Consider the following 12506-nt stretch of genomic DNA (forward strand, 5'->3'; position numbering starts at 1 on the left):
TTGAACTTTTGGATGCAGCTGCGCAGCAAATACCCAGCACTTTCAGACAAGGCTGTGCACGTTCTCCTCCCATTTGCGACCACATATTTTTTTTGAGAAGGGCTTCTCTTCACTCGCCTTCATAAAGACAAAATATAGAAACAGATTTGATGCTGAATCCAACTTGATGCTGAAGCTGACCTCAATCGACGCAGACATCACAGAACGCCATGCACATCCCTCTCATTAGGTATGAAGACCAAGTAACAACAAAATTTTAATGTTTTGATTGTTTCCATGTAGCTGTTTGTCACGGTCTGCAGAGACAGGCCATGTGGTGGTGTGTGTAATGGACCCAGGTGCGTACACAAGTGAGTAGACGGGAGTGAACTTAACAGAAAGCGAGCCTTTATTATGGCTGAAGACAAAGTGTACAAACAAAGCAGGGATAGCGTGACTAAACTAGACTATAACTAAACTGGGAAAACTAGTACTGTGACAAACTAAGAAAACTCGGTCATGGAGGTGGGAACACAGACGACGCGACACAGACTGTATGAAACACAGAGACTAAATACACATGAGGGATGATCAGGGGAAGAGGCCACACATGGGAGCACAGCTGACACACATGAACCTAAAGACAGGACAGGAGAAGTGAAACTGAATACACTGACATTGAATACAGACTTTCAAAGTAAAACAGGAAACATGGAGATTAGACATGACAAGAACTAAACATAACCACGCAGACATGACGCATGAACCGGGGAGACTTAGTACAGGGGGAGATGACATAAACAACTAAGGAACAAAACTAAACTGCAATCTAGAAATTAACTAGGTGAACTAAGCTAGGTGCAAATGAATACAGAAGATACATGGAACTCAAATACTGGGTCGCTTGACCCAGGACCATGACACTGTTGTTATTATATCCCTTTTGCTGTCAATGTTTTCATGCAGTACACTTGTTAACAATCTTGCTAAGTGTTTCAGTGCAGTACATTTGTCACATCCTGAATGTGTAAATGCAGTGCACTTCATATTGTCACTTGATGGGTGTTTCAGTCAAGTACAGTTGCGGCTTTTTATGACAGTTAAAATAAATAACATTCTTATAAGAAATAAAATTGTCTCGTGTAAACTGTATATGTTGTTAAATAGGTCTATACTATTGTATTTTAATGTCGGTCATAATGGTGGTACTTCAAAAGCCATATATTTTCTGAGGTGATACTCATTGTAAAGAGTTTGAGAACCGCTGCCCTAATATAATAGGCTGATGAAGGTTTCCACTTTTTAATAATCCCACCTTCACCCCAAAAGATTCATCTGCATGGAGCCATTCGGTACATGGAGAGAGGTAGGAAGTCCTCTTCCCTTTTTTGGGTGGAACAGCCAGGCCCCTCCAGTTCTCAACTGCATCTTCATCAGCCAGAGGAATGTTTGTGGCAGCATCAGATCCCACAGATGGGTGAGCATCCATTTTCATTTTGTCTTCTGCACTGCGAGTCGTCATGGAGCCAGAATTGGCATCTGTGACTTACAGTGATTGTTGCCTCATCTTTGATCTTTTGCAGAACAAATCCGCATATTTCCTTCGATGAAGGAAAGATGATGAGCAATAAAGGGATTGACACAAACAGGCAAGTTTTCGTGTTTGAACTCAGCTTCAACAGTGGCTGAACTTGCTGTGATGCTGGTGCTTTGGAAGAGAGGGACCATTATTCATGTCCAGAGTGGCAAGTAACTTGCGAGTCTTATTATATGAGGAATAATCTCAGGGAGAAAGTGAATATTATCTCTATCCTCGTTTGCTGCAGCAGGTGACCTGCTCTCCTCACATATTTCTGTTACCCAGTGTCGTAGGTCAGTCTGGATCTCATCAACTGAATCCAATCTCTCACTTTCCTCTGTCTGTTCATCTGGAATGATGATGGAGTCTTGAGGAATTTGGGCTTTCAGGTATTTCTTGCAGCTTTCTGAAGGAAGGGCGGCTCCTTCATCACGTTCTGCCTCACTGAGGGCCACAACAGTGATAGCACGTAGGAGCTGTTTTGCATCGTCCAAGTATTGTGACTGAAGAAGCTTTGCTAATGACCTGACAAAGAAATCTTTAACACGATGTGTTTTCTTCTTCAGGCAGTCCCACTGGCATATCATCTTGATGCAGTGCACAACATCAACCCTGATAAAACAAGGGGGGACTTTGGCAGACTGGGTTCCAAGAAGGACATGAAAGCATTCATTAAGGTAGGACTTCAGATCAGGATGAGCAGGGAAATCCTTGACCAGAGCTCCCAGAGTAAAGTCACTCCCAGCTTCCTTTGGCACAGGTGCACCTGCACGAATCCATTCTGTCAACCAGTTTGTGATGGCATTAACATCATGTTTCTCTGACAGCATTTGCAGCACTGAGACACTGAGGCAATTGTTTTCTGTCAGAATGCCTTGATAAAGGAAGATATGGCCATTTGGTGTCAGCGGTTTTCTCACAACTTGCATCAAACACACAGTTGGGGGAGATTTTTTTGACAATGTCTTGTAAACATGCATCTGAGTTTGACTCCAGTAATGACAGAAAACCTGTCCAGCCCAATATCTCGGATGCTACCACTGTGAGGAACACTATATTTTAATAATTGCAGAGATGCAATGGGGTCCGAGTCTATTCTCTCTTGTTTGGTTTTTCGCAGAGTGGCCAAATTTGGAAAGTGGCTTGGCTCAGGATCTCCAACATCCATCAAATCTGCTGCCTGCGCTGACCTCCATACAGCTGGTTCCATTCTGCCCTCACACAACTCTTTAGCGATTTGTTCACACAGGTTTTCAGACATGAACCGCTTGGAGTGGCAAGTGTGCAAGGAGAGATCTGTATTTCTCATGAAACACTGGAGTTCAATTGAACTGTTAATTGCCGTCTGTCTGTCACATGACATTTCTTACTGGCCATGACACTCCTTACAGCACAAGAGTAGACCACTTTGGTCCATTATCGAGCAGTCTGGGATGTTGACCTTTGAATGACCTATAAAATAAAGTGTAATATCTCAAAAGTCAAAGCAGCACAAACGATAATTTTACCTGCACAAATCTGCACAAACGAAGTACTAACTGCTCTGCCTACTTGCCTTTACTTTTCAAGTGGGTGGGTACCTGTGTCGATTATTGGTATAGGTGTGAATCCAACTTGGTCTTTTTTGTTGTGACCTAAAACCATATCAGAAATAAATAAATGCCACTTCACCTTAAAAGCATTTTTTAATTGTGTATTTTTTTCACAACTGTTTTTTTCCCAGTTAAACAGATATTAGTATGGTGACTTCAAAGAGACTTGACTGCAGAACAATGTGCATCTTCAACAAACTGGTTTGGTGAATCACGTTTTTTCTGAATTCTTAGTCAAAATCCTTGCTGTGTTTGGGCTTACATAGGCCTGCTGCAAGGACCTAAACGCAGGACTCGGAACATGGAGGAATGAACTGAAAGAGGCAGCTTTACTGTGCTGAAAAACTCAGATGACAAAATGCAGGGAACAGAACATATAAACTGGGAAATAGGGAACTAACATGAAAACTTGAGACCTACGAAACTAAAGACTAAAAAAACTAACAAATTACACTTTAACCAGGAGCACGGAGGAATTACACACCTGTGTGAGGGTACGATGCAACAACAACTGTCTGGGAGAACTGAAAGAGCCGGTTCTCTAAAAAGAGCCGGAAATCCCATCACTACGCGATAAGGATCCGGCTCGTGTCGTTCACGTCAAAGATCCGGCTCTAAGAGCCATTTCGTTCGCGACCGACACATCACTACTGGGAAGACAGGACTAAAATTCACAAGGGAGAAATCAGGGAGTGGGAGACACAGCTAGAAGTAATCAGGCAGACGGGGAACAGAAGCTGAACACAAAACACCACTATCAAAATAAAACAGGAAGCACATGACAGGGACAGAGACACGGACTCGACACAGAGCAAGGTACCAAACCTAAGAACTAGAACTCAGAAAATACTGAGCTAGGAATACTTGAGAGAGAAACCAAAACTAAAAGACTAGCAACGACACATCATGAAATCTAGGATAAATAACACAAAACAGATAAAGACCTTGAACTTAAATTTGCCAATGAATTGGTATCAGAGCCTCTCACCCTAGCCTAGCAACTAAGTTAAATGATTTCTTCCAAAGTACCATTAATGAAACTGCACAATTGTTTTATAATTCACGTCACTCTCAACAAAATACCGGGGGAATACCGACCCCAAAATGGATGTCTCTTCTCAAGACTCAAAGTTCAATATTCAAAAAAATTACAGAAAATGAAATAGAAAGTATATCTCAAAATTAAAAAGTTCTAAAGCAAGGGATGAGTTTGTTTGTGATACCAGTTTTTTTAAGCATTGTAAATCTTGTATTTTGGTCCCTATCTTTTCAAAGATAGCGGAAAAGTGGGTTGTGAATTCTATCAATGAGCATCTTAATGATTCCAACCCGGTTTGCACCCTATGCAATTCAGATTTCACACTCTTCATTCAACTGAAACGACTGTCTGCTTTTGTTCAGATGGTGAAGTCTTATTTAGACAAGAGCCGTTATGTTGCGGCTGTTTCTGTTGATTTTAAGCATGCGTTTGAGTTCTTATCTAGACTGTCAACATTTAACTTTAGTAATCACACTGTTAAATGGATACAGTCTTATTTATTAGATAGAAAACAATGCGTGCAAATAAAGAATAGTGAGTCACCCCATCTTCACTGTACGAAAGGTGTACCTCAGGGTTCAATTCTAGGCCCCCTGTTATTTTCACTCTATGTAAATGACTTGCCCAATGTGTGCAAAAATGTGGACGCGATCGTGTATGCTAATGATACGGTAATTTTTCCACAAGCCAAAACTGCTAATTTTGCAGCCCATCAGCTTTCATTGGAATTACGCGATTTACAAAAATGGCTGAATGACTCATGCCTGTGCCGTAATTTTTTAAAAACGTATCATTGTGTTTTAGTAAACCTAAAACAACCGTGGCTGCATAAAAGTTTGATTGGGTGCACAAGAACTAATTAATGTTGAGGAATTTAAGTATTTTTTGAGTGCTACTAGACTTGAAATTATCCTTTAAAATAAACGTTAAAAAGTAGCAAACTGTAAATGTTAATATACAGAACTTTAGACATATTCGCACTTCATTAACAGACACAGCAGCGATTACATTACTCTATGATACTGGCTCATACTCCATACTGTATTACAAGTTGGTCTTATACGAGTCTTGCTTCTATTGGGCCAATTTAAGTATGCTACAAAAGAGCATTGAAAATATTAGACAAGAAACCTTTGTCATACTACCATTGTCAAATTTTAGATAAATACAAGTTTTTAAATTTTATCAATTTCAAATTATTTAAATGTGCCTGTCTGATCTACAAGGTTATACATGGTGGGGCGCCTCCACCAATGAGTGATCTTATTAATCTAAAGTCTAGCAGTGTTGCCGGGTCTCGACTGACTCGAGCCACTGTGAGAGGTGATTATGAATTGGCATTTAGACGGACCACCTTTTCACAGAATGCTCTGTCATATCAGAGAGTGAGCTTCTGGAATAGTCTTCCACTGTCAGTGAGGGAAAGGACAAGCCTCCCTATTTTTAGGAGTAATTTAAAAGGGTGGCTGTGATCATGTTTAATTAATCATGGTTATATATTGCACGTGAAATAGAGTTATAGCATTACAAAAAGGGACACAGTTATTAGTGTAATGGGTCAGTGCAATATCAGGACAGGACTTATGTGCAATATAACTGGTGTGTTTCCATTATTGTTTTCTATATTGGCCTATGTTGTCCACTCTTGTTGTCATTGTTTGTTCTAATATAATGTGATCACTGTTTTTGTCCTTGTCTCTATATACATGGTCTGTAAATGATATCTGTATGTTTTTTATACAGAGGGTCTGCTGATGGAAATGAGCCAAAAGCTGTTGTTATGGTCTGGGTGAAGCACCTGTGTTCCTGGTGTCTTCACCCCTGGGCGGGGCCCCTTCGTTTCCACCGACTAGCTGCACCTGTGAGCAATGAGGCTGCAGAGATATAAGACCAGCAATCCACCATTGCCAGATTGTCCGTGAATCTGCATTAGTGAAGGTTATTGCAGTAGTTGAATGTTGCCATTGTTTTAGTGGAATTAATTCTTTGCTCACAGTCAAGCCTCCAGATGACAGGTTGCCTTTACCTCACTGTGTTTGACCGCTGGATTACTTGCAGCTCCACTAGATATGCTCACCTGCCCAGCACATGGACCGTGCACTAAGATCTCTCTTTGTTTCCCGCAGACCGTCTCCCCCTCTGTTTCGCCTCTGCCTGTAGAGAGTAAGGCTATGTACATGAGTATGTTTGAAAATGGAGATTTTCAGGGTGTTTTGTTTTAACTCCCGTCCACACGTGAAGTTTTGAAAAAAAAATATCTCCGTCCACATGAAAACACTAAAATGAAAGACTAAACAGAGTTTTGTGCCCTCACAACCTGAAGTGCTTCTGAAAAGTTTTTGTTTTTCTGAAAAGGGATAATTTTGGGTTACTTTTCATGTTCCAGTGCTTCAAATGTTAATGACCAAAGAGAGTATTTTGGTTCATCTACACTGACAACCTAGGAATGAACAAAATACATACAGCATACATAAATGTAATTAAAAAAAAAAAAATTTTTTAAGTGAATTTATTCAAAACCGACATCGGGATTTGGGTTGTGAGAGCGTCTGTGTTGAATGTAGAAGTCACGTAAGAAGTTCACTCTGACGCTGTAATCTGTAATCTAAACGAGAGGAGATGAAGGCATGGACAAGCATCTCCAGTTCACCTTTGGATACAATAGTCCTGAGTTTGGCAATGTTTCTTAGATGAAAAAAGCAGGAGCGGGTCACAGACTTGATATGAGCATCAAACGACAGTGATTGATCAAAAATTATCCCAAGATTCCACTGATTTTATCTTGGAAAAATCCTAGAAAGTCATTGCAGTGCTTATCTGAAAAGACAGGTGTGCACGGAGTTGCGGGGGAGACTATGTTATTTACTGTGTCGAAGAGAACCTTAGGATTTCTTTTTCCTACTGCGAGTAGTTCAGAGAAATAAGTGGCTCTCACATCTTTCACCATGTTTTTGAAGGTAGATAATAGTGGAGCTTATGAACTTCAAGTTTTGTGGCTTTCCACAGGCGCTTAGTTTTACGGCAAATTCACCTAAAGCTGTGAATAGCTTCTGTGAACCAGGGCAGGGATTTAGTAGTGCTGCCGTTTGTTCATGTTGGACTAAAAGATTATATATGAAAGGAGTGCAACCAATCAAAACTCTCACTTTTGGGATTCGGGGCACACATACCTTGTTATTCAGACACTGGGAGAGCCATCTTTCTAGAAGCTCCTCTGGTCCTGATGACTCCTGCTCTTCCTGGTCAGATCCTTGATTGTCTTTGTCCTGCATAGATTCTCTGTCCTCTCTCCTTTTCACTTTCTTTGCTGCATATGTTGAAAATGCATTCGTTGTCAGTGCTCAGCTCTGGAGGGTGTCCTCTGCAGGGTCCTTAAGCTGTGCAAAGCAATATTGCTCATTATTAATAAATGTAAGTGTACAGATAAATGTATAACATAAACAGGTCTGACTTTAGCTTGTTTAAATAACCTTGGTAAACCCTTTTGGCTGTGATGGCATCACAGCACATAAATGTTGCCACTGTGTCGTTAAGTTTTACGTCCCAACTGTTGCTTGGCCGGGAAGAATAATTAATGTTTTAAAAAGAAACCAGATGAATAAATTCCATGACACTTCAACCCTACTTCATAGTATGTCTAAAAAATTAAAGGTTTTCTTACATAAGTGCTACTGGAGAAATATAGCATGTTGAATGTGGGTGCAGTCCCCATATTCATCTTCTCCCAGGCTGCCTTGAAATTTCTGGTAGCTTATGATGAACACCTCCATTGGAACTGTGGGGAAAAAGTAGATGCCTCCGAACTGCCTTCAATATTTTCTCTAATAGCTGTAACGCTGCAACCAGGCGTGCTCGTTCCTATAGAGGGACCGCTGCTTGCCCATGGTACTTTTGAGTCTTGTGCTGTTCAACCTAATAAATCAAAAGACATGTTCATTCTCTCTGATCAGCTGACTAAACAATGTATATGCCTCTTAGGTAACTATAACTCTTATAGTTTTCGTACTTACGGATGATGTGGGCACCATGCTTAGTTTTTTTTTCTACCGTTTCAACCCCCTCTGATTCACTGATAACACAGCCCCCCCATTCCAAGGGCTTTCCCTCTATAAAATACCACTGTGCAATACTTCATTTTCTCTCTATCTCATTGTACATCTAAATATTCTATTCCTCAGTACTCATGTTGATGGCCACACCCTTTCGGTGGCCAGTTATGGAAATGATGTATCCACCCAACCGTCCAAAAAAACAATTTTACTTTTGATCCGATCTGGGGTTGCTTCTCGAGTTTATCTGTAGAAGCAGAAATAGAACATTGTATGCATTAGTATGTCATGCTAATACATATAGTGCATTTACATGTGCAGTTCTTTTGTGCAGATTATAGAGGGACTTTATAAGCACCATTTCTCAAGGACCACAAGAGCACCACAAAGCACCAAACACATTTTCCAGAATAACCATACACACAAACCCAGTTTTCAGTTCCAAGTCCCTGTAATGTGTCATGAGACCTGGGGTTAAAGTCCCACCCCCTGGTCGCCTCTACATCACAGCTAAGAGAAGTTCAAAGGTCTTAAAATCAAACAAATGTGATAAAAAAATATTCAAAGTGATAAAACAGAGCTTTTCTCTATTTCCACTAATGCAAACGTGCTAATCATTTCAAAGAAGAAGTTAAATAAAATAAAAAAAGGTAATTAACAGAGTTAATTACAGTACATTAACATTAACAGTAATCCTAGTGGATATAACACTCTCCTTTATGCTGTTTCGCAGATAAACCTGTTTCTTACCAAATCTTTTATGTTCTGAACTGTTCTTCCTGCCAACACTGGTTCCTCTGCCAGTTTCCAATGACTGCATTCATTTCTGGTGGCCAGTTTCCCTTTGTTTATGTGGTCATTAAAATGCTTCATCACTGCAGCAACCTCAGCCTTGGACCACCTTTTTTATGGGAGCTCTTCTTGAATCACGGGCTTGAGAAGCATTTTTATCTGGAAGAAGCAGAAAATTGTTGGAATATCCAGCAACTGATCTCCTCAGTTTTAAACATTTGTTGATTGTTGTTAAAAGAAGGGATGCTACCCTCTCCCAACTTCTGAGGTGTGTTGCTACCATCAATATCAAAATGAGCTAATGTTCGCTTTAAATATTACATTGTCTCATTTTAGACATTTGATACATTTTCAGTGTTCTAGTGTGTAAAAAGATAAGTTGAATACAAGTTTTGTGATGCATGCTCAATCATTAAGCCAAGTTCGTCCCAAAAGGTTGATTCTGTTCATCTGGACGCAGCGTTTCATGACGTTCCTCCCACTGAAAACAATATGTCCAGATGAACAGAATCAACCTTTTGAGATTTACTTACCTTAATGATTGAGCATGCATCCTCTGAGCACCATAGTATGTCTTGAAATAGTCAGGGGACACCCTGCCCTAAAAATGTTTGTCCGCTGTCCTTAACCTTGAGCTTCTGAAAATAATGGACTACATTTAATGGCTACAATGTGGTGATTCTGTTAAATCCCTTGAATTAAAGCTGAAAGTCTACACTTTTAATCACATATGGATTGATTAATTTTAAAATCCATTGTGGTGGTGTAGGTGGTGTACAGAGACAGAAATACAATAAAATTACAAAGAACGTGTCCATCAGCTTAGGGAACCAACTGTACCTCATTTTATTGATTCTGTCTTATTCTATTTTAAATTTATATTTTAAAACACATAAGGGTACTTAGACCTAAACTTCCCTTACCTTCAGAGGGAGCGGCAGTTTCATTGCTGTAGGCATCCATAGTAGCACTTCATTTGCTGGTTACACATTTTGATTAAGTTTTAATATTCGCAACAAACACATTTTATCCACTGAAACCAAAATAGTCATAACTTACCACAATCTCCAGTGTCTTGGACCTGCTCTGCGTTTGTGGACTCAGCGACTGCATGCACAGGCTCACGTGTACCACATGCCGACGTTGCGAGTTCTGTACCATCATTGTACACGGACAATTCTGTTAATTGTCCGTGTTTTAAGGTTTTAATTCTGTTGATTAAGGATAATGATCAACTCCTGCCTAGCCCTAATATTTGCTCCTTTCAATACAAACCTTGAATTTCAATCTCATCCAGCGATTTTCCCTGGATCATGGAAAGTCTTTTCTCCATTGATAAAAGAAGTTTGGAAATCTTGGCCAGCTGTGCTGTGTTGCTTGGATTATCGTTATGAAATTTAATGTACTTCTAAGATGGAAGGGTTTTTTTTTTGTCTTGTTTTACTCTTTTGCTTCGAGCACTATGTAAATGGTAAGATCTTTATTCTGTATTCATTCAGAGACTTGAATGCTAATGAAAAAGAAAAAGCTGTGGCTTCGTTCTCCAAGTAACAAAAGGCATTTGCTGCAGATTTTTGAAAGTAGTGAGGGAGAATCTGAACATCTTCTGTGAAGGGCAATGTTTATACTTTGTCTCACTCGATGTGTTCAAGGCACAGCGAGACAATTTGAGGCTTACAACTTCTTGAACGTGTCAATGGACTTGATTAGGGCTTAATCCTCTGCTCGACAATGGATAATGTCAGAGATTTTGTGTAGTGTATGTCCCAGTTTTTGTGCGAGGCTTGTGAATGACAGTGTCTCTTCAACGAAACCTGAAGCTTTCTTTACCGCTTGCACAACTCTCTGGAAGTTAGCAGACATTATGGCTTTCTCCATGTTATGCACTAAGTTCTGCACGCAGACACAACAAATATCCCACTTCACTAAGCTTCTGTCGAATATATTCTTACTTTGTGGTAGGGCTGAACGATATATCGCATTTGCGATAATATCGCGACATGATCAAGTGCAATTTTCTAACCGCAAAGGCTGCGATTATACTCTGGACATGTCCAAATTCATGGGCTGCATCCTCCTGAGGCCGCATTTGTAGACCGATTACGTCACAGCGACGCGCCGAAGGCTGTCCAAATTACTACCATATCCCAGAATTCATAGCGCGGCCCAGCCAAACTCCAGTTTCCAGCAATGGCGGCCGCTACTAAGTTTTAAAATTACTCATACTAATCTTTCTGGGTCACAAAATAAACTTTTAACATATTTTCAGGCGAGAAAGTAGTTGTGTAAACATCAAATATCTGCTCGGTTTATCAAGATATCCCATATTTGCAAAAGTGCTTCGACGTTTTCAGAGGCGTCTGCTACCCACCAGCTCGACAGCTAGCCGGGAGCTCGAGGGTTACTGATGCGGCCGAGAGCGGCACAACTCCCGGCACATCATTTTCAGATCACCGCGGAGTTTCGCTGCTCGGGTTAAACGTAATATATAAGTCACTTAGACAACCTAAAAATGTTATTGTTGGGCTTTTTTCAGTGTTTTGTTTGTTCGTGAGTAAATCGGTTTGGCTGAGATTAAAGTTATTAGATTAGATAAAATAAAACTTTATTAATCCCCCGGGTGGGTTCCTCCTTGGTTTTCACACAGCTGACTAAACGTCAAACAGAAAACTTATTAAACAGAAGTATGAGACAGTCGAGAATTTACACCAGTGTCTGGTTATATTTTAGATAGCAAGAAGCAGACGGCCGAGTTTATTAAACTCCACCGAGACAGCGGTGACGCTAATCAGAACTAGCCTTCTGATTAGCTAATCAGAACTAGCCTTCTGATTAGCTAATCAGAACTAGCCTTCTGATTAGCTAATCAGAAGGCTAGTTCTGATTAGCTAATCAGAAGGCTAGTTCTGATTAGCTAATCAGAACTAGCCTTCTGATTCAGAAGGCTAGACCGTCCAATTTCACGCCTTTAAACTTTAAAGGCGTGTTTGTGTGTGTGTTTATACAATTGCTATTATGTTTGCACTTTATGTGTAATGTTACTGACTGCAGAGATCAGTAAGATGTGTGTATTTTTTATTTATTAGTTTTATTTATTTAATATTATTTTTTAATTGAATGACTGTCTAGTAGTTCACAGATGTCGAAAAACTGAGTGTGGTAAAGCCACTGATTTTGTTTATGTATATTTCTGCAATCTGCACATTGTACTGACTTTCATTTTAATGTTTACACCAGGGTTCCTTGTCAGCACTTTATGCTCAGATGTTTGTAAGCTAAAAATAAACTATTTTTAGCTTACAAAAAAAGGGGCGATTGTGGCTCAAGAGTTAGGAGTTCGCCTTGTAATCGGAAGGTTGCCGGTTCGAACCCCGGCTTGGACAGTCTCGGTCGTTGTGTCCTTGGGCAAGACACTTCACCCGTTGCCTACTGGTGGTGGTCAGAGGGCCCGGTGGCGCCAGTGTCCGGCAGCCTCG

At 40.3% G+C, this 12506-nt stretch overlaps 1 long non-coding RNA gene across 2 annotated transcripts; it reads right to left on the reverse strand.

The window, feature by feature from the left end:
• Positions 1 to 336: 336 nt before the first annotated feature.
• Positions 337 to 11807, reverse strand: LOC308404741. 2 transcript variants are annotated; one of them, XR_013973189.1, is made up of 8 exons: positions 9954 to 11807; positions 8989 to 9189; positions 8200 to 8485; positions 7851 to 8101; positions 7360 to 7566; positions 5988 to 6343; positions 3114 to 3192; positions 337 to 3010 (listed from the first exon to the last, which is right to left on the reverse strand). It is a non-coding gene; the product is annotated as an uncharacterized lncRNA (long non-coding RNA). The 2 variants fall into 2 exon arrangements; XR_013973190.1 differs by having other exon boundaries at positions 7851 to 8485.
• Positions 11808 to 12506: the final 699 nt, after the last annotated feature.

This window comes from Rhamphochromis sp. 'chilingali' (assembly GCF_963969265.1).
Source record: "Rhamphochromis sp. 'chilingali' genome assembly, chromosome: 10".
Taxonomy (NCBI): Eukaryota; Metazoa; Chordata; class Actinopteri; order Cichliformes; family Cichlidae; genus Rhamphochromis; species Rhamphochromis sp. 'chilingali'.